This window comes from Lissotriton vulgaris, chromosome 11 (genome assembly GCF_964263255.1).
Source record: "Lissotriton vulgaris chromosome 11, aLisVul1.2, whole genome shotgun sequence".
Classification (NCBI taxonomy): Eukaryota; Metazoa; Chordata; class Amphibia; order Caudata; family Salamandridae; genus Lissotriton; species Lissotriton vulgaris.
Window position 1 is genome coordinate 565,128,182 of NC_141699.1, and position 23,174 is coordinate 565,151,355.

The following is a 23,174-nucleotide window of genomic DNA, read 5'->3' on the forward strand; positions in this document are numbered from 1 at the left end:
CAAGAGTGAATGTGTAGAATGTGTCTCAACAATATTGGTTGAAATAAGATGGAGGGAGTGAATCTGAAGAATACTTCTGACGGTGCCTGAGAGAGGAGGAAGGGTGTGTGCTTGGAGCCACTCTTGAGGTAGATCAATCTGGTCCATTTGTAAATGGTAAAGTGAATGATGTAGAAAAAAATTACTTTCCTAGTGGATACAGGTGCTACCCGTTCTACTGTTAGATCAGTGGAAATAGATAACCTTCCTCTCTCTGGAGATAACATCCAAGTAGTAGGTGTAGCTAATCAGCAAATAAAAACAGATTTAACTGAACCAGTTGAAGTTCAAATAGGTAAATTTTAAGACATGCATAGATTTGTAGTTTGTGATAGCAGTCCTGTAAATCTATTAGGTAGGGATATCTTATGTAAAATGAATTGTGCAATATATTTCTCACCGGATGGTATAGAGCTTCAAACTCCAGAAGAAGATGGGCTTTACAAATTAACAATGTCAATGGTTGAGGCAGAAGAAAGTAAATTATTTCCTGTGTTTGATAAGAATAATTTACCTGAAGAATTAAAATACACAGTGAATGTTACAATTTGGATTTCATTGGAGATGAAATGGGTTTGATGAAAGCAGTAGACCCAGTACAAATATCAGTAAAACAAGGAACAGATTATCCAAACATTCCTCAGTATAAAATGAAAGCAGAAATGATTGAAGGTGTTAGTTACCCCTGTAGTAGACAAATTCATAAAACAAGGTGTTCTAAAAGAAATCGAGAGTAGTCCATGTAATTCACCAATGATGGGAATTAAAAAGCCAAAGGGAACTTTCAGAATTGTTCAAGACCTGAGAAAGGTTAATAAAGTTGTTGTTCCATGTTGACCAGTTGTACCAAACCCAGCAGTAATTTTATATCAGATTCCGCATGAAGCAGAATGGTATACAGTTATTGATTTGTGTAATGCATTCTTTACTGTTCCATTGCATCCATAAAGCCAACAAATTTGTGCGTTCCGGTTCAAAGAGCGTATTCTAGCATGGTGTAGAATCTATTTTTAATCAGTTGCTAAAGAAATCATTGGAAAATTTAGATTTACCTGGAAAATCTACGTTAGTGCAGTATATTGATGACCTCCTTGTGCTGCAAAAACAAGAGATAATTGTGTAACAGATACCATTACTCTTTTAAATCATCTGGCATATGAGGGACATAAAGTATCTCCTGCAAAATTACAGTTTTGCAAACAAGAAGTAAAATATCTTGGTCATAGATATGCAAAGGGAGTCAGACAAGTGACAACAGAAAGAATAAAAATGATTCAAGCAATGCAACCTCCAAAAACACAGAGACAGGTTAGAATGTTTCTAGGAATGGTAGGTTATTGCCGCCAATGGATTAGTGGATTTTCAGTAATTGCAAAACCACTGCAGAGACTGACAAAAGCAGACATAAAAGACCCGATTAGCCTAACAGAAACTGAATTAGAAGCTTTTGAACTGTTAAAGAAAAGTTTGTGTGAAGCTCCAGCATTAGGAATGCCTGATTATGAAAAAGAATTTGCGCTGTATTGCAGTGAAAGAGAAGGATGCACATTATCAGTTCTGATTCAAAGACATGGAAAACTGAGAAAGCCAATAGCATATTTCTCAGCTGTTCTTGACCCTGTTGCAAAAGCATTACCAGGTTACTTAAAAGCAGTAGCTGCAACAAGTGTAAGTTTGGAACAAAGTGAAGGAATAATAATGGGATTTCCTGTAAAAGTATATGTACCACACTCAGTTGAAATTCTTCTCACTAGAAACAGAACACAACATTTGACAAATAATAGGCTAACAAAATATGAAAAGGTTATTCTTGGATCGGACAATGTTTCCATTGCGAGATGTGTGAATTTAATTCCTTCCACATTATTACGTGATACTACTGAAACAGAAATCAGGGATGCCTGGATGTATTAGAATATTGCACTAAACCAAGACAGGACATTAAAGATGTCCCATTAGATGAATCAGATTATGTTTTGTTTGTTGATGGTTCATGCTTAAGAACAGATGAAGGTGTTCTGAGTGCAGCATATTCAGTATGTACAGTTGCAGATGTAATTGAAGCTTCCTGTCTCAAAGGAATTAGTTCAGCTCAAGTAGCAGAATTAATTGATTTGATTCGTGCATGTGAATTGGGAAAAGAGCAAAAAATTACCATAGTGACTGATAGTCAATATAGTTATGGTGTAGTCCATGACTATGGCCAGCTCTGGTCTCAAAGAGGTTATTTAACTTCTGCGAGATCACCAATAAGAAATGCTCAGTTGATCAAAAGATTGATTGATGGAATTCAGCTACCAGAAAAAATTGCAGTAGTAAAGTGAACAGCACATAAAAAAGAAGAGGATTACATAACAAAAGGAAACTCATATGCTGACTCAATAACAAAATTCTATGCAAAACATAATGTGTCCATTAATCGGAAAAAAGAAAATGAACATCTTTTGAACTCACTTATGCTAATATCTGTAGTTGAGACTTGGCAGGGAGTAAAACAGTTGCAAGATGAGGCAAATGATGAGGAGAAAAACACATGGTTAAAAGCAGGATACAGACAAAGAGAAGAAGATGATGTTTGCGTTTACAAAGATGATAGAGCAGTAATGCCAGATAGTATGATTTCTGACATGGCACGCATGTACCATGGTCCAGGACATATTGGTAGAGATTCAATCATCAGATTATTTAGGCAAATATGGTACAATCCAAAATTCAGAATAATTGCAGAGTCCTTTCGTCAAAGATGTCTTATCTGTCAAAAGATCAACCCAAACAGAAAAACTGTTGTGAGCATGGGAACCATAGGACGAGAGGGTGGTCCATTTACCAGAATACAGCTTGACTTCATTGACATGCCACCTCACAACAAACTCAGATATGTCTTGGTGATAATCTGTTTGTTTTCAAGATGGGTAGAAGCATTCCCAACACGTCACAATGATTCAATTACTGTGGCAAAATTGCTTTTGAGAGAAATCATACCAAGGTATGGATTTCCAGTGACGATTGAGACAGATAGCGGCACACATTTTGAAAACAGATTGCTAAAATTGATTTGTGAAGCACTGGATATAAAGCAAAAATTACATTGTGCTTACTGACCAGAAGCATCAGGTGTTGTTGAGCAAGTAAATAGTACATTAAAAAGCAGAATAGCAAAGATGTGCTTAGCAACAGGAATAAAGTGGACAGATGCACTTCCACTTGTTTTGATGTCTTTGAGAAGTATTCCAGATAGAAAAACAGGATTGAGTCTTCATGAAATTTTAATGGGCAGGGTCTTGAGGCAAGCATTTGTTCCAGTCAATAAACTTTGATAGCGTCATTATGGATTACTGCAAAAATCTATCTGATGTGGTAACTTCTGTGTTCCATCAGGTAGGAACTGAAGTATTTTTAAAAGAGAAAGAACAAGCTCATGATCTGTTACCAGGAGACTGGGTAAGGACAAAAGTACATCGAAGAAGAAATTGCCTAGTACCAAAGTGGCAGAAGGCAAGACAGGTGATATTAGTCACGACAAATGCAGTAAAGTGTAGGGGATTGAAAAGATGGATTCATGCTAGCCACACCATACATGTGCCAACACCTGAGAATCCCGACAAAGGTGAAACAACAGCTGATTCAGATTCAGAAGAAGAACCTGAAAGAAATCCAGATCCTGAAGATCGACAAGAAAGTCGACATCTGGAAAATTCAAATGTGAATAAGGCATTGAATGAAGAAAATGAAGAAAATGTAATACAAGATTCTGAAGAAGAAAATGATAAAGATCTGCTAGATTAAGAAGCAGAAAAGGAAACTGAACAAGAAGTGATTCAAGATCAAGATCAGGAGAGTATTGAAAAGCAGATTGGAAGCTCTAGAAGAAGGAACGAAAATTCTGAAACTGGTGAATTGGAAGTAATTGAGGAAGAAGAAGAAGAAGAAATTCCAAGTACCAGCTATAAGGATGTTGTTCCTAACAGAGTGAAACTGCTGAGTAAAGAAGTACCTGAATCTAAGGAAGAATCTGATACAATAAAACTGATTAATAATGAATCCGCTGATAACACAGAAAGTGAAACAGATGATAGTGGAGATGAATTAAAAGTGAAAAGATCAAGGAAAAGAGCTTGGAGAGTGGAGTATAATTTAGCGGAACCAAAAAGGAAGTTAACAAGAAAAGGTGATAATTGGCCAAATGAAAACGAAGGCCTAAAATTTAAATTAGTGAATAAAGCAAAGGAGCAGGTGAATGAGATCTCAAGTCAAAAAGAAGAAGACTTAAATAAGAAAAAACAAGCAGGAAAGAAAATAGAAGTGATAAACAGCAGAGCAAAAAGAATAATAAAGCCAAATCAGAAGTACAAGCCACCTGAATGGACCTATATTATAATTCCACCAGTAGTAGAAGTAAATAGTAGTCAAAGAAATCTAGATGATGTAAGTGATAATGATTGATTTTGTTCATTAGATGACACAATGTTAAAGAAATTGTGTTAGGTGACACAAGGTCGAAGAAATTGTGTTAGGTGAAAAACACATTGATGTATGACATAAGGTCGAAGAAAAGCTGTTAGAAAATAAAGTTATCTGTTAAAAAAAATTAGGGGAGTATATTTAGTAATTTTTCATTTTCTCATTTCTATTTTTAGGGCTTTTGTTTTAAAGTAAAAATGCCTTATACTAATAATAATTCGAGATGCTCAATTTTCAAAAGATGTTGCAAATTGTCTTCAATATGTGTAATCATGATCATTTTAGTTTGGTTAATTTTAGCTGTCATTTTTCCTTTTGGAATAGATACAGAGATGTATAAAACTAACATGACTAGTAAAATTATGGTTAATCATGATAAAGTCGATAAGACTGATAAAATTATTGTACATAAACCAGAGATTCATCAAGATAGATCTGTGGGAGATTTTTCTAGCAATACCTTTTCAAGACTTTTATCTGAATATGTTAAGGTGATGGACGCAAAAGACTGCTACATTTGTGTGAAGTTACCTACTTCTGTGTCTGAAGATGTTACGTATAATATGCTTCCTCTTACTTATGGTATAACATGTAGTGTAATAGCTAGTTAGTTTTATAAAACCGGACGTTTGGAATATCACTATTCAGATTTTGATGAGATTTTTGCAAATTTAAAAGTTGAAGAAAGCTTGAATAAAGTGAAATATGCTAAACAGATGAGGGAATTTTTCATAGAAACTAGTGAACTTACTTATGAGTATGCTTTTAGAAATAATTTAACATGTATATTGAGAACAGAAGAGAAGACGTTCTTAAATATGGTGGAAGAGAGAAGGGCAATTTACAAGCAAAATGAGATGTTAAAACCTATTAAGTCTAAATTTTGACAAATGGAAGATGAAAAGCTTAATGGTAGAAATTAAAATGTTGCAATTCACATAGATAAACCTGTTAGTGGAAAATGTTGTATAAGAAGAGATAATACTTTGTTTGATAATTATTTTGTAGGTACAAGTCAATGTGAAGACACTTATCGTATTGTACGGGGTTGGGGATTTAAAGGAGGCAAAGATCCAAATTTTCCTGGAATTTATTTTGTTTGTGGGAATAAAGCTTATTACAATCTCACAGACCATTGGTATGGGACGTGTTATGTAGGTTTGTTTTTTCCAAACATTTTTCATGTAGATAGAAATGCAAAAGGTTCATTTGAAATTAGCAATCACTTGAATAGATTTAGAAGGGAAAGCGTTACAGAAATAATGGGAGATATATTTGGTGCATTAATACCTATGGTAGGAATAACCCTGAATGCAAACAAAATCAGAAAAATGTCTACAATTGTTGATAGATTGTCAACAGATACTGCAAGTGGATTTCAATTAGTAAATACAAAGCTTGTTGCTGTGAGAACTATGGTGATGCAAAATCGTCTTGCACTAGACATTTTGCTGGCAAAAGAGGGTGGAGTCTGTGGAATTTTGCATGTTCACCATTGTTGTACTTACATACCTGACAAAAGTCAGAATATAGAGATGTATATAAAAAATATTACTGAGTTACATAATGAAGTAGAACCTTTAGAAGACGAGAGTTTTTCAGAACGTTAAGTAAAAGATTTGCTGTAATTAAACACTGGTTTCAAGAGATTGTTAGTTCAATTATAGGTAAAATAGTTTTTTCTTTAATAGTCATAGCTATAGTGATACTTTTGTTAAAAATTAGTTGCATGATACACAAGAGAAGAAAACATGTAATAGAAAAGAAAATAATTTGCAAACTAAGAAAAGAAAAAGAAATAGAATTAGAGTTTAGGAGAAATCAATATGAAAAATGCAGAAAACCAGATGAATCTAAAGTTTAGAAATACTAATATTAAGAAAGTCCAAAACATGTTCAAGGGTTGAAAATTTATACATTTTGGGTATTATTTGGTGATTTAGAAATCACCAGATGAGGGAGTTGATGGAGCAAGGTGAAGAACAAGATTTTGTTCAAACTTGTGAAGTTAATCTCCCATAACAAGTAATTAAATTAATAAGCTGGTGGTGAAATTACTAATCAACTTAGTTTAAGAATACATTCATCAATATATCCAGGATAAACTAATGTGCTTTATGTTGCAAACGCAAAGAAAAAATAATAAACTAACCTTGTCTATTGTCTTTGTCAGTATTAAATGAGGCAGTTAAATTAATGGCATGTGCTTATTTTGTGTGCTTATGTTATGTCTTTTCTGTGATGAAGAGCTCATGGAGTTCGTGCTGTTCAAAAAAGGAAAAGGAAATATAATGCTGCTTGATTGCGCTTATTGCTAGGTAACATAATTAACAGGATTAATTAGTAAAGGGGGAGGGTAACAGAATGGGTCTCAATTCTTTAATTATTTGATGTCTTGTGTTTGTTTAATAATAGTTTCCAAAGTGAGGCCTAAAGGTGGTTCAGAAAATATGGCTGACAGAGCTGCAGACGCAAAAGCTTGTCCAGAGTGAAGTCTTTGCACATGCGTAGCTGTGAAGATTTTTACTGCACTGTCATCGTTAATTGAAAAAGCAGTTTCTTTGGTCACGTTGAACGTGCTCATGGAGAGAAGGATCAAGGACAGGAACTTAAAGTGTCTGCCAAGGCTAGGAAGTAAATGTTCGAAACTCGAGGAAAAAGTAACTTTCTTGAGGAAGCTGAAAGATGTGGAAATGAAAGACAATAGGGCTTATTTGAAGCCTGGACTTGGTCAAGAGTAGGAGATTACCTAATGATTTTATTAGTGACTGACACAGGACAGTCAATGAGAAGCTCGAATTTGCTTAAAAGAATGTAAAATGTAGAAAGTCTAGCTAGAGAGAAAGGTATAAAGTCTGACACTATGAGCAAGGAAAAAAACTCTTACTTTCCGATTCCTGAATGACGTGACATGCTGTTGGACCTTTGGCACATGTAAGGACAGCAGACTTTAAATGATTTTTCCTTTTTAGGTAAAGTGAGAAATAGACAGGGAAATAGATTTAGGGAATGGAAACTGTTATTCTGCTAATATTTCATGTTTCTGAGCTTGCTTTGAAAATGTCAGTTTTAAATTCATTTCCTTATTAAAATGCTGCTTTCTTAATTGCTTATAAAATAAAGATTCTAAAATGTAAATGCTTTTTCTTTATGAAAAATAAAGTTAATAAAAAATAGATTTGAAAGACAAGCTGGTCTTGTTTATTCATGGTCTAGTTTCCATCAGTTGATCCAATCGCCTCAGTGATCTGATTAATAAATAATAAATGTTTAAAACCATGATGGTAAAGAAAGATAAACTGCAGTTGTATATAATAATGTAAATAATATGTGAGTAGTTTTATTAATCATACCACCTGATTCAGTTGCTCAAAAATTGTCTCATTGGTATTATGGGCCTTTCTATGTGTTTCATGATTAATGGCAAGTTTTGAGGTGATAGGTAGTGTTTATGAGACAGTTTTTCAAACAGAGCGCTGGATCATCACTGAAGATGAATATTACACTAACCTTCTTTAATTGCACTCACCAGAGCAACCGCATAATTCTGAACTTCTTTGCACGTCTGGGACCACCCATGCTGAAAACCACCGTTGCTAAGTGTCTTTGAGCCCTCAAGAATCTCTCTCTAGAATTCTTCTAATATATTTGTACTGGGAAGTCTAGTGCCCACAAGGTTGGGGTGGTTTGAAAACTCACCCTGCACATTTGAGCCTTAATAGTTGAGCAGCTTAATTTTGGCCACAATCTTGCATGTCACAAATACGTAGCATAAACGTGCACTTAGCACTAGTTTTCTGTTTGCCCAAATGTTATTAATGTAAAGTGTTGCCATTTACATCGATATTGAAGTGCATGTAGAATTTGAGATTTAATATACACTGTGTACCTTAATTCATCAAATGATATTTACTGTTTAGATGATTGGGTAGGAATCATCCTCACACTATATAAATGTAGTTACTTTGAATACAAAAATGATTTATGTAATGTGTGCACTAATGTTTCATATATTTAATTTAAATGTAGTTCTTTGTCATACCTACACACACGTATTCAAGATTGGATGCCACATGTAATATGAATGTAAAGCATTGGCGCTTTACATTCATTTGTGTTTGAAAGTGCAGATACATATTACATGTGCGCTATTGATGTAATACTTTTAGGTTGTCCTGACCAGGCCTATATTTGTTGCTGTTTTTCATTTTCTGCATGCATGTCTTTTTCCTTGCATGTACATTCAGATGGTTTGTTAGTTTGAGAATAGATACATGTCGGAGGGATGGGTGGAAACAGAAGCGAGGAGGCCGTATGGGGTTAATAGTGAAGCTTTATTAATCAAGTGAACATCTGTTGCATACAGGTTGTGAAGCCCAAACACGTCTCTAGAGAATGCTTTATCTGTGCTTCAGGAAGGAAAAGGGCATTTCTTCATGTTTTCCTCTCCTCTGTTTCTTCTCAGGTGCGCCGTTTCTGGAAGACAGGATCCCAGGAGGCTTATAGGGGCAGAACAACACAAACAAGAGATGGGGTAAGTATTCTCCTAAAGGTGTTCTTAAACTTTCACCACACCCGGGTGAGGGCAAACAAGGACTAATGTGATAAGGAAAACAAAGAAGGTGCTGTACTATACACCCCCCTATGGAATCCTTTACTATAATTTCCCACTGTTGGCATATTATATTCTAAACGGGCACACTAAGGCTCCGCTTCGAATAGGTAGGCGTGTATTTGGCACAGTAACCGAAAATAACTGTGACCGGAAAGAAAAAGAAAGAAAAAAAACATCACAGGATTTAGGTGCAGATAGGGCTCTTGGCCAGGTGTTTGTCAAGGAGGGGATGACGTGCTATGGCTTGCTTTGTAACCCGCCACCCACACGTAACCCAGGTGCCCGCAGCACGTACCGCCTTATGTGGCAAATCTCCGGAGTTGCGGCAGCTCCTTCACTTCATCCGCATCATCTGCACTAAATACTCTATATTGGCTCCCAATAAATAAGAGAGTCCTATTTAAAATGCTGATCATTACCTTTAGAGCCACCCATGCTCTGGGACCAAAATACCTACAGCAGAGATTTGCCAGATACCATCCTTCTCGTAATCTCCGATCATCTAGCTCTAATTTCCTGTCAGTACCTAGGTTCAGGCTTAGCACGAGAGGTGGCAAATCCCTACCAGTACTCGGAGCAAAAGCGTGGAACACTCTTCCCCCCTCCCTTCGTGCCCTAGACAAGGAAAGAGACTTCAGAAAGGGACTGAAAACCTGGATTTTCAAGCTACAGGACACCTGTGTTAGAGCACTAGTGTAACAGTTGGGTGAGTTTCCATCCCCACCCTACCTGTTTCCTTCATCTCTAAATCAGCTTTTTGCGCCTTGATGCTCCTTGGAGTGACTGCTGCGCGGTACAAATGCTATTTTACATTACATTACATTACATTACTTCGTCCGGGGACCAACACTCTTCCCACCATACGTCAGGGGCTTCTTTGTCCTCGTCATCATCGGCAGCAGAGTTGTCCTGGGCAGCAGCGTTGTTGTGAGCAGCAGCGCCGTCCTGGGCAGCAGCATCGTCCTGGGCTGCAGCGTCCTGACTGACAGTCTCCTGGAGTCCTGTCTCAGCTCTCACCAACTCCCTCTTGTCACCGGTCTTTGTTCCTTTTGCGGTTTCTTCGTTATCCCCTGCAATCTTTCTCGAGCCTTCCTTCTTTCCCCAAGACTCTTCTGGATTGTCTTTGTTATCCCTCTTCTCTGTCTCCTTTTCTCCTCCTTCTCTTCTCAGGGATTGGTTCTTTCGGCTCACAAGATTGTCCAGGGGTTGGTTCCGCCAAAGGGCTCGCTGATACTCTGCCGTGTAGAGGAGAACAACAGTCCTTTGTTAATGTTGCTTTTCTTTTGCAGGGCTCGTCGTCGGAATCCAGGACGTACAGACCCCAGGAGGTAAGTCGGGGTTTCCAGGAGGTGTCCACAGTGGTTCCTCACAATACAACACTTAACTAGTGATATGGAGAGCCTGAGAAGAAGACCTTGATTAGGAACATGTATAGCCAGAGTGTTAACAGAAAGGTTCTATTCAGCACTGTTGCAACATGACATAGGTGACCAAGGACAATGTTGTTCCCATTTTCAGCCTGGGCATTTCGTGAATGTAGCAGGACAATGGAGCCCCTGATAATGCGAATAGAGGGGTGTTACCTGGGATATTCCTGTGCAAATAACTGGATTTCACACTGTTTGAGGTTAAGGATATTTTCCTTTGGGTTTGGAGAGGTTTAGACCTCTATACTTATTCCCTTTGATTCTTTGCTGAGTGTGGAGTAGGCTAATATTCATTCCCATGACCCAAGAAGGCTTTTGACCGAGCTTCTGAAATACTGATGCCTTACCGTACTGCCCTGCATTTTCCTGTTTTTTTGCATTTGGTTGATTTTTGAAAACTCTTTAGACTATTGAAGCATCATCTTAGTTTGGACTATAACTTAGATTATTTTAAATTGTATTCATGCATGGAAAAGTGAACCAGAAACTATTCTCTGAGCACTGAATCTTGCTACTGATTTTTTGTATTGCTGTGACTGAATTCCATTTATTTCCTTTTACTGGTACACCTACACTTTTTTACGAGGTTGGTTTTCCCAGTTGTTATTCTATATTGTTACAGCATGGTGCTGAGATTTGTTTATCTTAACATGACTGTGTAAAAACCTTCTTAACTATAGTCACTGATTCCTGGTCCTTTATTTGTAGCCAAATGGGTAATACTGTTATTTGAAAATGCTAACTCTCCTCGGCTCTCAGGCAGGAAAGAAAAGGTTCATGGGAGGACATATGGTTAGAGGGCTGGCCTAGAGTGCTGCATCCATCGTCATGAGGAAGTTATGTCTATCTAAGAGCGAAACGCGCTGGCTGTTATGTCTTCAGTGTGAAAAGAAGAGTGATGGACTTCCTTCATCTTTGTGAAATGGACACAGTATGGATTTAATTTTTTTGCATGAATTAACTATGACTAAGTATAAGTACCATATAAAAAGATTTTTGATGTTGCTTCTAAAATAAATGAATTGCACATAGAACTAAGAACTCTAACATTAAACCCTTCTCTTCATTAGTCTTGCCTCCACAACTCAGCCTTTTGTTTTGCATGCATCAAAAGATGAGAACTGCTGAATGAGGTTGTTAAAGTTTGGCAAAATGTGTAATGACTGCTTTTTATTCCCAGATTAAGGAAGGAGTGTATTAACTGTCTAAGATTACATAAATATGGGTCTGTTTAGATGGCATGCTATTTTCGAGTTAAAAGAATTTCTAAACATTTGGAGCAGCTTAATTTAGACTCCTCCCTTACACATCAAAGAGATGCCATTATTTACGGTCACCTGACATTATATTCACTGTGTGCCTTAATTTCCTTTACATGAATGAAACATTTACATGCATTACTGAAATGTATTTACTGTAGAAACTAGAGATTTATAAAGGTGCGGGCACTAATGTTTAGTTTAAACACAAATTGTATATTCTTTATTTAGTTGTACATATACACCTGCATTTTAAATTATATTGCATATGTAAAAGTATTACATTGCCCACGTTTTGTAGTTCATTTAAAGTTACACATGTGCATGTATAACCATGTATTCCAAGTGCGCATAAAATGTTCATTTAGGTTAGCCTGACTACAGGCCTCAGTTTAAATGCTTTTTGCCTCACCAGAATGTTTTCCTTTTTCCATTGTAGGTTCATTATCACGATTTATGTTTGCTAGTAAACGTTTTATTGTCTGTACTAATCAGCTGTTAGAGAGGCCTGGGAGGGACTTGGCAGTAAAAAAAACAATATTCCAGGCTAAGAACTGCAGCTTTAGTTGATGTGTTGGGAAAATAGAGCAATGTTGCAGAAGCACATGAGTAGTGTGCTGATTAGACTCTGATGATGTGAACAGAGATAATATGTTTGAATCTCGTGTTTCTTTATATTGTTGTTCTCACAGCTTGTAGTTAGTGCTATTGGAGTTAGACTTTAGGAAAGAGCCTTTTAAGGCTTTAAGAGGTACAGACCTCTCTGCTTGCCCAATTCTTGCAAGTGTCAAGCTTTTTGCTAAACACTTATTTCCTTTTCTTTTAGACTTCTACTGAAGTCTGATCATGCTGACACCTACCTATTCTACTGCTCCCAAATCAGAAAACCGTAATAATTGATCCTCTGTTTAACCAATGTTAGAGTAGAGAAGGGAAGTTTCTTCATGGAACACCTGTTCACTTTTATTTGCTATTTGTCAGCTTGTGTTTGTTACAATTCTGTATCTTGTGTTTTTGTGTCTCAACCAACTGAGATATTTTGCTTTGCCTATTGTACTAATGTACTTATTGAATCTGTAGATGGCTTACATATTGACTGGATTGATTGAAAATCCAAATAAAACCATTTAATCATATTAATTGATTCCTAGTCCTCGTTGTGGAGCCACATAGGCTTAACAAGTTAAATTGCATTGTTGATGTTTTCTCCCTTTCAAGGCTTCATGTAAGCTAAAAAGGTTCATCAAATCTGTTGAGTAAATTCTTTGATGACTTGACTGAGAGACCACGTTTGTAAGGCCCAGGATGCTCCAGCAACTATATGGGGAATTTTCCGGTGTCAGAAAAATGAACTCTAAATGTTTAATTCATATTCCATGAAGGTTTTGCCGTGTCGTGGGCATAGCACTGTTGTATACATTGGAGTGGGAGTTCTCAATCCCGCTGATAGAGTCTATAAAGGAGTCATATTGCTAGTCAGATTTCTAGTGAGTCCTCACTGCATTGGAATATATTTGCAGTTTATTACATATTGTCAGAGCAGGCTCACAATTAGCCCAAAGGTGTTTTAGTGTGGTAGGCGGAGACCATCTTGAGATTTTTTTAAGAATGTGCAAGTAATTGTTGGGAACAAGAATCTCTCTCTCTCTCTCTCTCTCTCTCTCTCTCTCTTTCTCTCTCTCTCACACACACCATCCTTCTATTCCACACTGTAAACAATGTTTCTGGAGGTGTACACAAAACTACTGCACCACATGGGCTTGTGTTTTCCATTTAAATGTCATTACTATGTTTTGATCAACACCTTTAATGAGGCACTGTGGCCTAGTGGTTCAGGCCTTAGGCTCTTACTATGAAGGTTATGGGTTTGATTCCATGGTTCTGTATGCTTGTGTTCTGCTTTGCATGGATAGGCAAAGGTGATTTCTTTGCTAAAGGTTGACAAATATTTTTCTCTTCACTTTGTCTGAATATCTGAATATATCTCTTTTTAAGTACATCTTAATCCTGAGAATTAAAAAAAAACGTCTCTCTCTCTTTCTCTCTCGCTCTTTTTCTTTCTCTTTCTCTCCGTCCTTGCATGCCACACTGTAAACAATGATACTGTAGGTGTACACAAAACTACTGCACCACATCTGCTTGTGTTTTCTTTTTTTGATTCATAATTCTTTAATGAAGGGTTAAAACAAAACAACAGGTAATTGAATGGGATAAAGATCTTAACACAATACATGAAGCAATCATAAATTGCAAAATAGGCGCAGCACTTGGTACATGGCATGTGGCAACCCATCAAATTCAGTGCACGCGAGGGGTCCAGTAGGACAACTCCAGGACAATAGCACATTTCTGCAATGCCATTCCTGATGATCGCAAAAAACACAGTTGATGGACAGAATGCAGAACAATGTCTTACATTCACCCCAGTACAAAGATCTGGGCCTACATCCATCGTTTATTTGCACTCCACACCACCCTAGGTCAGACAATGGCTATATGCAAATCAGCCTTGACCCTGATCTTTGTACTGGGGTGAATGTAAGACATTGTTCTGCATTCTGTCCATCAACTGTGGTTTTTGCAATTTTCACCCAGAGTGGGCTGGGTATGCTCAGACTTGAGCCCCAGGCTCTCCACATCACTGGAGTCAAGCTATCCAGGCTGAAGAAGGCTGATAGCCAGAAACCGGTCCTTGGATGCTTGATTCCGGTCTAGGAAAGACATGGCTTGGTAGTTCTGGCTGGACTGTTCCCATGAGGCACAGGGTCAAGGCTGATTTGCATATAGCCATTGTCTGACCTAGGGTGGTGTGGAGTGCAAAAAAACGATGGATTTAGGCCCAGATCTTTGTACTGGGGTGAATGTAAGACATTGTTCTGCTTCTGTCCATCAACTGTGTTTTTTGCAATTCCTGATGATCAGCATGGAAAGGTGTAGCAGGGGAGCGATCGGGACATGAGAAGGGGGAGGGTGGTGTGTGAGAACCTCACATGCCAGGTGGGGGTGATATGGGAAACAACAAGAAAAGAAGAGAGAAGTGGGAGGCAGGGGGGAGGTTAGGGTAGGAAAAGAAGGGGGAGAGTGAGTGTGCATCCGCAAGGGCTAGGGTAGGGCCACAAGGTTCGGGCAGTTGACAGTTCAGCATTCGGTTCTCCCAAAGGAAATCAATAATGTCCATACCTAACGTCTAGCATCCACCTCAGTGAAGGAAAATTGCCAAGGTGAGAAGGAAGGTCTCAATTTTAACCTGCAGATTATAGATGGCCCACTCATATGAGGCCATCTGGTACATGGCAAATAGCCACTCGTCATGAGAGGGGGTGGGCGAGCGCCAGTGGCTGAGGATGCAGGTTTTTGCTGTGGCAAGGGCAGTGTGCAGTATGTGGCCCTGAAGGCATGAGATGTCTTGGGTGTCCATAAGGTCATGGAACAGGATCAAAGAAAGGGGGGTCATGACTGGCAGGGTCTCACTCAGGGTTGTGCTAACTGACTTCCAGAAGGGTTGGACCATAGGTCAGTCACAGATTATATGAACCAGGTTGCAGTGGTCATGATTGCAGTTCCAGCAGTTTGCGTGGGGCAGCATGCCTGCCACCTGCAGTTTCACAGGGACCCAGTGCCAGGCATGGAGAGACTTAGAGAGGCAGAACTTTAGCCATGCCTCCTGGGCACCATAATCCAGCACCTCCAGAAGTGCCACTCAATCCTCTGTGTCATATTCTATCTGATGTCTGCCTTGCGATTTGATACAGAGATTATTCAGGAGGGGCAAGGAAAATAGATGGCAACTCAAGAGGCTGTTGAAGCCAGACATCACTCCTCGAAAGCAACCCCATGCACTGTGGTAGGATATTATAGGGGTGGGCCGGAGGGACCAGGGTCATGCACCCAAGCATTGGAAGAGGCAATGACACAGCTGTAGATACCACCAGGGCTGATGAGGTGGGAGGCAGAGTGCCACAAAGGGTTTGTGGACACCTTGCTAGAGCACTTGTTGGAATGTGTGGATGCCTGCAGAGTGCAACACACCTCAGTTCAGTACCTTGTTACCCAATAGAGGTGCATGTTCATGGAGGCGAAGGTCCATCTCAAAGATGTGATGGGCCCACTGCCACAATTTGGCCATCGCTTGGAGCATTGGATTCTTGGGGCTTGCTATGGTTGTGTCACTTTAATAGAGGGGATACAGCCCCTGCGGGCAGTCCAGCAAGGTGTGTTCTGCCTGTACCCACAACGGTGAGTCGGGGGTCTCAGGCAGCATGCAGGCAAGCTGCACCAAGTGAAGAGCCAGGGGGTAAAGCTCAAACGAGGGGAGATCCAAACCTCCACAGGATCAGTGGGCCAGGAGTTTGCTACTGGCCCCCTAGGGGCGGGTGAACCCCCAGATCAAGGAACATAAGCTCTTGTCCATAGATCACACCAATGAGAGATGCACCAGCAGAAGAAGCATGCTGAAGGCATATATGTATTGTGGCAGGGCGACTTTCCTGACTGCCTGTACCCTGCCCCACAATGAGAGGCCAAATTCAGCCAATTTCCCGAAGTCCAGTTTCATGAGCATCAACAGGGAATCAAGGTTATCTGCCACTGTGTGATCCAGCCCTCGGTTAATGTAGAACCCCAGGTACTTTAGGCGCAAGGACTTCCACTGAAAAGGATGAGTGGATATTGCTGTGCGGGTGGTCACCCAGGACATTGGTAATGCCTCGATTTTGTAACAGCTGACGCGGTAACCCCAGAGCGCTGCAAAGCCAGAGGTGAGTTCCAAGACGCCCGAGAGGGAGAGAGAGGTCTGAGAGTGTAAGCAGAATTTCATTGGCATAAAGCAGAATGGCCGACGTCCCTCCAGGAAAGGGGATGCTGGTTATATGCAGGGATTGATGAAGAGAGGCCGCAAGGGATTACAAGGTGGGAAGGAACAGGAGGGATGACAGTGTTAAACCCTGCCATGTCCCCCAGCAAGATGGAAATGCGTTCAAAAGAAATCCCCCACAGTTAACTTGGGTAATGGGTGAGTCATAATGCCATTGGACCTTAGCTATGAAATTAACGGCAGACAGAATCTCCAATGGATCACAACTAGGTATCTCCATTCAATCCTATCAAATGCCTTCTTGACATTGAAGGAGAGGGCGAGAGCATCCTTGTGTACGTCCTTGGCAGACCACAGGTCATGAGCAAGTGTCAGGAGGTGGTTCCTGCAGGAGTGCCCAGAGATGAACCCCACCTGCATATGGTGAATCAGGGAGGGGATCACTGCCTGGAGGCTAGCCGCAAGAACCCCGTAGGAATCTTAAAATCCCTGCTAAGCAGATAAATGGACCTGTAGCTCCTGCAAAGTAGGGGTTCTTTCCCTAGTTAGGAAGGACCACGATTATTGTCCTGTTGAAGATGTAACCAAGGGAGGAAAAACTGCAATTTGGGACCTGTCAGTGTGTATACCGACCCAACACCTAGCACCCACTCACTGAGTCAGAGTTTGACAAAAGTGTAGTCGGGTTGGGGCCCGTCCAAGTCTTAAGGATAGTGAAGGGCAGGGGCTTGCATAAAAGAATCGTGATGCCACATTTTCTAAGTTGCCTGGGCCCATCGCCCGGCGCTGCCAGACAACTGCTGTGGACTACCCTCCCCACCCAGTCGCAATGTAATTTCTCTGATTCCTCATGGTAGAGGTGGGTCTTCTATATTGAGGCCATTTTGACGTGCTATGACTGCAGGTAGGTTAGCACTTTCTTGCATTTAATGAAGTGCGTCAGATCATTAACGTTCCAGGAGATGGCTTGTAGGGGCAAATGGGGCAGGATGGCGCTGATGGCCATTGTGACATGGTGGTGGCAGGAGGGAGTGGGGGAAGCAGGAAGGGCAATGGAAAAGGAAGTTAGGAACAGAAGGAAGGAGAGAAAAAGAGGGAGAAGACAAAGAAAGAAAGAATGAAAGGAAAGGAAGAAATCCTTGAGCAGGGGAGATGCATAGAGGGGTTGGGGGGAGATAAGGTGGTGGGAAGGGCAAACAAAATGGAGTAGTGGTGAAGGCTGGGTGCAAGCTCAAGGGCAGGGATAAGACCAGTGGGAGTGAGTATAGGCAGGAGAGAAGGGAAAAAGAAAAAGGAAAAAAATGGTGAAGAGTCAAGGGCAGAAGCCACAGTGAAAACTAGGGACTGTGACCGCAGGACTAAACCTGGGAGTACGGGCGCACTGGAGGTCCCAAGGTGAGGGGCAAAGAGAGTGGGACATGATTTGCCAGGTCAATGGCAGAGCTGTGAGGCTGGAAAGAGACATGACCAAAGGCAGGGGCTTCCAAGGTCTCCGGGGGTAGTGACAGCATGGGTGTGCATAGTGCATGGGCATTGGTGGGGAAGAGGACTTGTAGGGCCCATAGGATGCAAACAGAGGTGCTGTGACAGCAGCGATCAGAACAACAAGCTGCCCAGCTAAATAGAAGAAAACATAGCATAATACAGCAAAACATGGGATGGCAAAAGGAAACACAGCATCAACACACTGCAAGAGACAGGCAATCAGGCAATAAAGATATACTCAGCCGTCCATCCGAAAGGCTGCAAATGTCTCATGGAGCAGTGGCCAGAACATCAAAGAAGCAGCCAAGGCAAGGAAATGCGCACCTCAGTCCTCAGGCAGGCGGGTTTCATTGGGGACGTGATTTGTCACAGTCCTGGACTGAGTAAGGGTAGCAACCACTTTGAGGGCCATGTCCTTGCCATCCAGTCATTGAGCTAAGCAGTCCTGCACCATGTCTCTGAGGCAGCCCCCACCAGAGCCCCGGTTTCTGCCAGTGGGAGGGGTTTCGACAGGTAGAGAATCTGGGGAGTCCAAAGGTGCAATGTCCATCTTTTGCTCAGAGAGAGGCCATCCAGGAATCAGCGTAAATCCTCCTGGTCAAAAAATTCCTTTGACATGGAATTCGGGGCAATATTTATAAACGCCATCTCATGCTTCTGGGATTTACCCTAGCCAAAAGGGATATTGCCAGGGCCTGGAAGGCAAAGTGGCAACCTCCATCTCTGCGTGGAAGAACGGTCTGGGTTTCTGCATTGGCTTGGAGGCTCCTATCTTTGTGGCAAGGGGGTGCCCTCGTAAACACTCCAAAATTTGGAAGCGCTGGGCGGACTATCGTGGCCTGGAGCTAGAGACTGCCTCACTAACCTAGCGCCTCCACCCGGCTTAACCTCTCCCTTCTCTTCTTGTGTTCCCTTCTATGTGTGTATGGTGGGAAAGCTGCCTCCTGGGTGATGACACATTGTAAATATATGCTTAAAGTCTTTGCTTTCTTTACTGCTCTGGAGAGGATAACAGTGCGATAGGGGGGTTGGGCAATTGTTATAGTCCTTTTGTTCTGTTTCATTTGTATTGCTTTTTATTTTTTCCTGTATTTACTTCAAAATAGTCAAAGTCAAAATGGTGTATGTTGATGCTGCGGAAGTCTCTGGGGTACAGAGCTCCACTCTATATGTATTATTTGACAAATAAAATCTGTTTAAAAATAAAAAAGTCCTTCGACCTACCACCTTTGGTGATCCACATATGTGCAAGTTCGAATAGTCCAAATTTGATGTTCAGCACCCATAGTTGGAGCCACATAGCTTTAAGGCCTTCCTCTTATGGTTGGTATCTCGAAAAAAAGTCAGTTGCAATGCGGCTCCCATGCCCCTCAAAGTTATACGGGCCGTGAGAGCGAGCGGCAGTCAGGAGCTGCCACACCTGCTCATGGCGGAGGAAGCAGGCAATGAGGCAGCGCATCCTCTCCAATGTTACCAGATGGGGCAGACCCAGACAACGGCGCCTCTGGATCTCTAACGGGGAAAGAAGTAGGTCAGTCCTGTAAGCATAGGGAAAATGTCTCTAAGGAAGGTCCGAACATTCGAATACTCAGCCCTTTCTGGAAAGCCACAAAAATGTACACTGTCCCTGCAGCTTCTATTCTCCAGGTCTATGAGTTTAATTTGCAGGTACCCAAGCTCCGTGATGGTCCAGAAGGCAGTTGAGATGCTCTTTCACAGCCAAGAGGCGACCCTCCACCCCCTCTACCATGTCTGCCTGAATGAATGTAGACTCCTCAGTGAGGTACAACATTTTGGAATCGGTTCCCACCAGGCAGCAGCCGACAGCAGTGATCTTTTGAAGGATGTGGCCCATCGTAGGGTCCAGCTGCGGACAGGTGGATGTTGCAGCGGTGGACATCGTAGGGGGCACAGGCAAAGGACGAGGGTGGGAGACAACCTCCATGAAGAGTAACTGGCGGCAGGGCTTGCAAGAGGGCATCACCAAGGCAACAGGTAGAAAGGTAGGGAGTTTGGTCTCCTGGCAGGATGATGTGGGTCATAGATGATCAGTTTGTGGTCCTCTCCCACTGTCAGAGGGGGAAGCCCCCGTGGATAGATATGACATGGGAAGATCCTATCACCCTCACTAGCCCAAGCAGCAAACAGAAAAGAATACCTATTCCACAGGATAACGGGAACAACATAGAAAAATGGTCAAATTTGGAATTTAACATGGACATTTTACCTCAAAGAGGATCTAGCCAATGTATTCCTGGACATTTTCAGTCACTTGAGTCCTTCTAAAAGTTTTAAAATAATAGAACTCACACAGATTGTTTAAACTGTTAGATAACATTTTATGTGTATTATAAAGTTATTCAGATTTTAAAATTTTGGCATCTGCATCACTGAAAAGTAGTATTCAATAGAAGATTAAGTTTAATATATTTTTAAAGTGTAAATTGTAAGGATTTTAAGTAATCAAATACAATAAACTATTTGACTTGACTCGACTATCTCCGGTAGGACAGTCCACCCATGGGTCTGTCGTGCCCACTGTGCGTCATCACCAAGTGTAGTTACAAGGAGTCAGTGCTATGCAGCATGCCTCAGACTCATCCGGTCCTGCTCCAATAAGAATGATACTACCCTCTTTAAAGAACAGGCTGGTTCTCATGGCCAATGAAGTGCGGCGTTAAAGGATGTGGTTATGGTCAGGTCCAGTAGACCAGAAAAGTGCAGGAGGCCAATGGCGGGCAGGAGGACTTAGTGGACCACAAAGGTAGCCAGAGCACATCGAAACAGGACACAACATCGCTGGAACACAAATTGTAATAGGATGAGAGGGTCTTTTCCAAGGAGTAGGGAGAGGAAAATGAGCATGCCACCACCAATTGTTATGAAGGAGGCCCCTACGGGCATTGTCCAAGTCAGTCTCCAGGGCACACAAACCACCTCCAGCTGCTTCTCCCAGTGTACCCAAGAGACACAGGATGCTTACCTGAACCCTTGAGCAGGAAGAGCAACAGAGGAGGCAAGTAGGGAGGGTAATAATGGGCAGCGTATTGCACTCACTGCAGCTTCCATGAGGGGGGCCACCTGGATTCCCAATGATGCAAAGGGGGCGAAGAGGTGCTAAAAAATGGGTCCCACTAACCGCCAGGCCGGCTCCAGGAGAACTAGACCTCCGACTTGTGGCTCCTGACACGGAGTGGAGGAGTTGCGGCTGGGCCCTGCTCAGGTCAGCAAATAAAGCAGAGGTTGAAGGGTGCTGCAAACACTAACTTTGGGGGAGCCGGGGGCCCTGCTTTACAGGTGGTGCACCTCCAGTGCTTCAACTCATTGGCAGGACGCCACAATGCCACTGTCCATCTTACCTTTGGTAACCTCAATGAGTGTCCCGTGGGCCTGGGGTGTTGTCAGTGGTAGTCGGGGAGAGGGGGCCTGGCGAATGTATTGTGCAGGCCTCTCCGGGCCCTCCTGGATTCATGCAGTTCTTGGGGTTGAAGAGTGCCCAATGCGACCACTTATAGCCTCTAGAAGCGGTGAGGTAGGGGCCAGAGACTCCTCCATCAAAGCCGGTAAGTAGAATAATTGCAGCATAGCGTTGTGGGCCAAGACTGTGATGAACAGGCCACTGTGTGGCAGTCGCACCAGTCCTGGCATTTCAGTGGGCCCACGGACTGTGAAGAATCACCGGATCAAGGGCCACAGAGTGCAGCTGGGGGGGGGGGGCTGGTGACCCCACTGTCTCACCCAATTAGATGCTGCTGCAGAGGTTGACCAGTGTGGGCCGCAATGGAGTCGCTCACCCTGACTTAAACCGAGGGTGCTGCTCATGGCTCCGCAGCAGGCCTTCCGGTGAAGTGGTAGAGCCCATGTGCAAGAGTCAGCTAGCAGGCCTTTGGGACACCCAAGCAAACCAGATGGGGCCGGGGTGTGACAGGGCTTCGGGAGCCAGATAGGACTGGGCACCCACGGCACTCAGAATTTCACCACCATCCCCAAGATTGCTCCGGTTTGCGGAGCTTGATCACCAAGTGATAATCTTTGTCCGTGGCCAGACCATGCCCCAATGTGATTTTGCTATCAATTTGAGTGTCATAATTCAATGTTGCAGTGGCCTAGGGATTGAGGTCTTAGCCTCTTGTTCTGAAGGTTATAGATTTGATTCCTGGTTTCTGAATGGTCTATATGCGCAAAGATATTCTCAATTACATGGAAAGGCAATGGTACATTTTTTGATAAAGATTGGAAAATATTTTTCCTTTCACTTTTGTCTGAATATATCTCTTTTTAAGTACATCTTACCCCAGAGAATAAAAAAAACTTCTCTCTTGGGTTTGTTTCCAGATCGTTCAATAGTTCTGTACACTCAAACATATTCTCAGTTACAAAGATAGGCAATGGCAATTTCTTTGATAAAGTTTAGAAAATATTTTTTCTTCACACTTCGTCTGAAAATATCTCTTTTTTAGTGCAACTTAACCCGGAAAATAAAAAAGGTTTCTCTTTCTCTCTCCTCTCTCTCTCTCTCCGTCCTTTCATTCCACTTTGTAAACTATGGGGCTTATTTTCAAGTCCCTTGCGCCACTGATGCATTTTGCTGCCCTATATTTACAAGAACAGCAAAAGCCACCCTGCGTGGTGTTTCGTATCCTTGTAAATATGGTTTCTTTACACGCAACACTTTCTTGAAAGGGGCGTTCCATGGGTGTTGCTGTGGGTGTTCCCACCAACACTCATGGAACCAGACTCATTTCCAGATTTACTAGAAATCGTAAACCTGGAAATGCCTCGGAATGCTACGCCTCCTCTGGGGAAGCGTAGGGAGGCGCAACAAGGAGAAATGTATTAATTTCTCCTCATTTCTTTCCTCTTTCTCTGTGTGCTGCATTCTGCAGCACAAATAGAATGAGGAAATCACCTCTTGTGATTGTTTATGTGCAGGAAGGTGCCCCTTCCTGCTCATAAACAATCATTAAAAGAACTGACGTTTTGCAAGTTCTATGTGAGCAAATGCAGCACACATAGAAGTTGAAAAAACGCCATTTCAGATTGTTTATGTGCAGGAAGGGAACCACATAAACAAT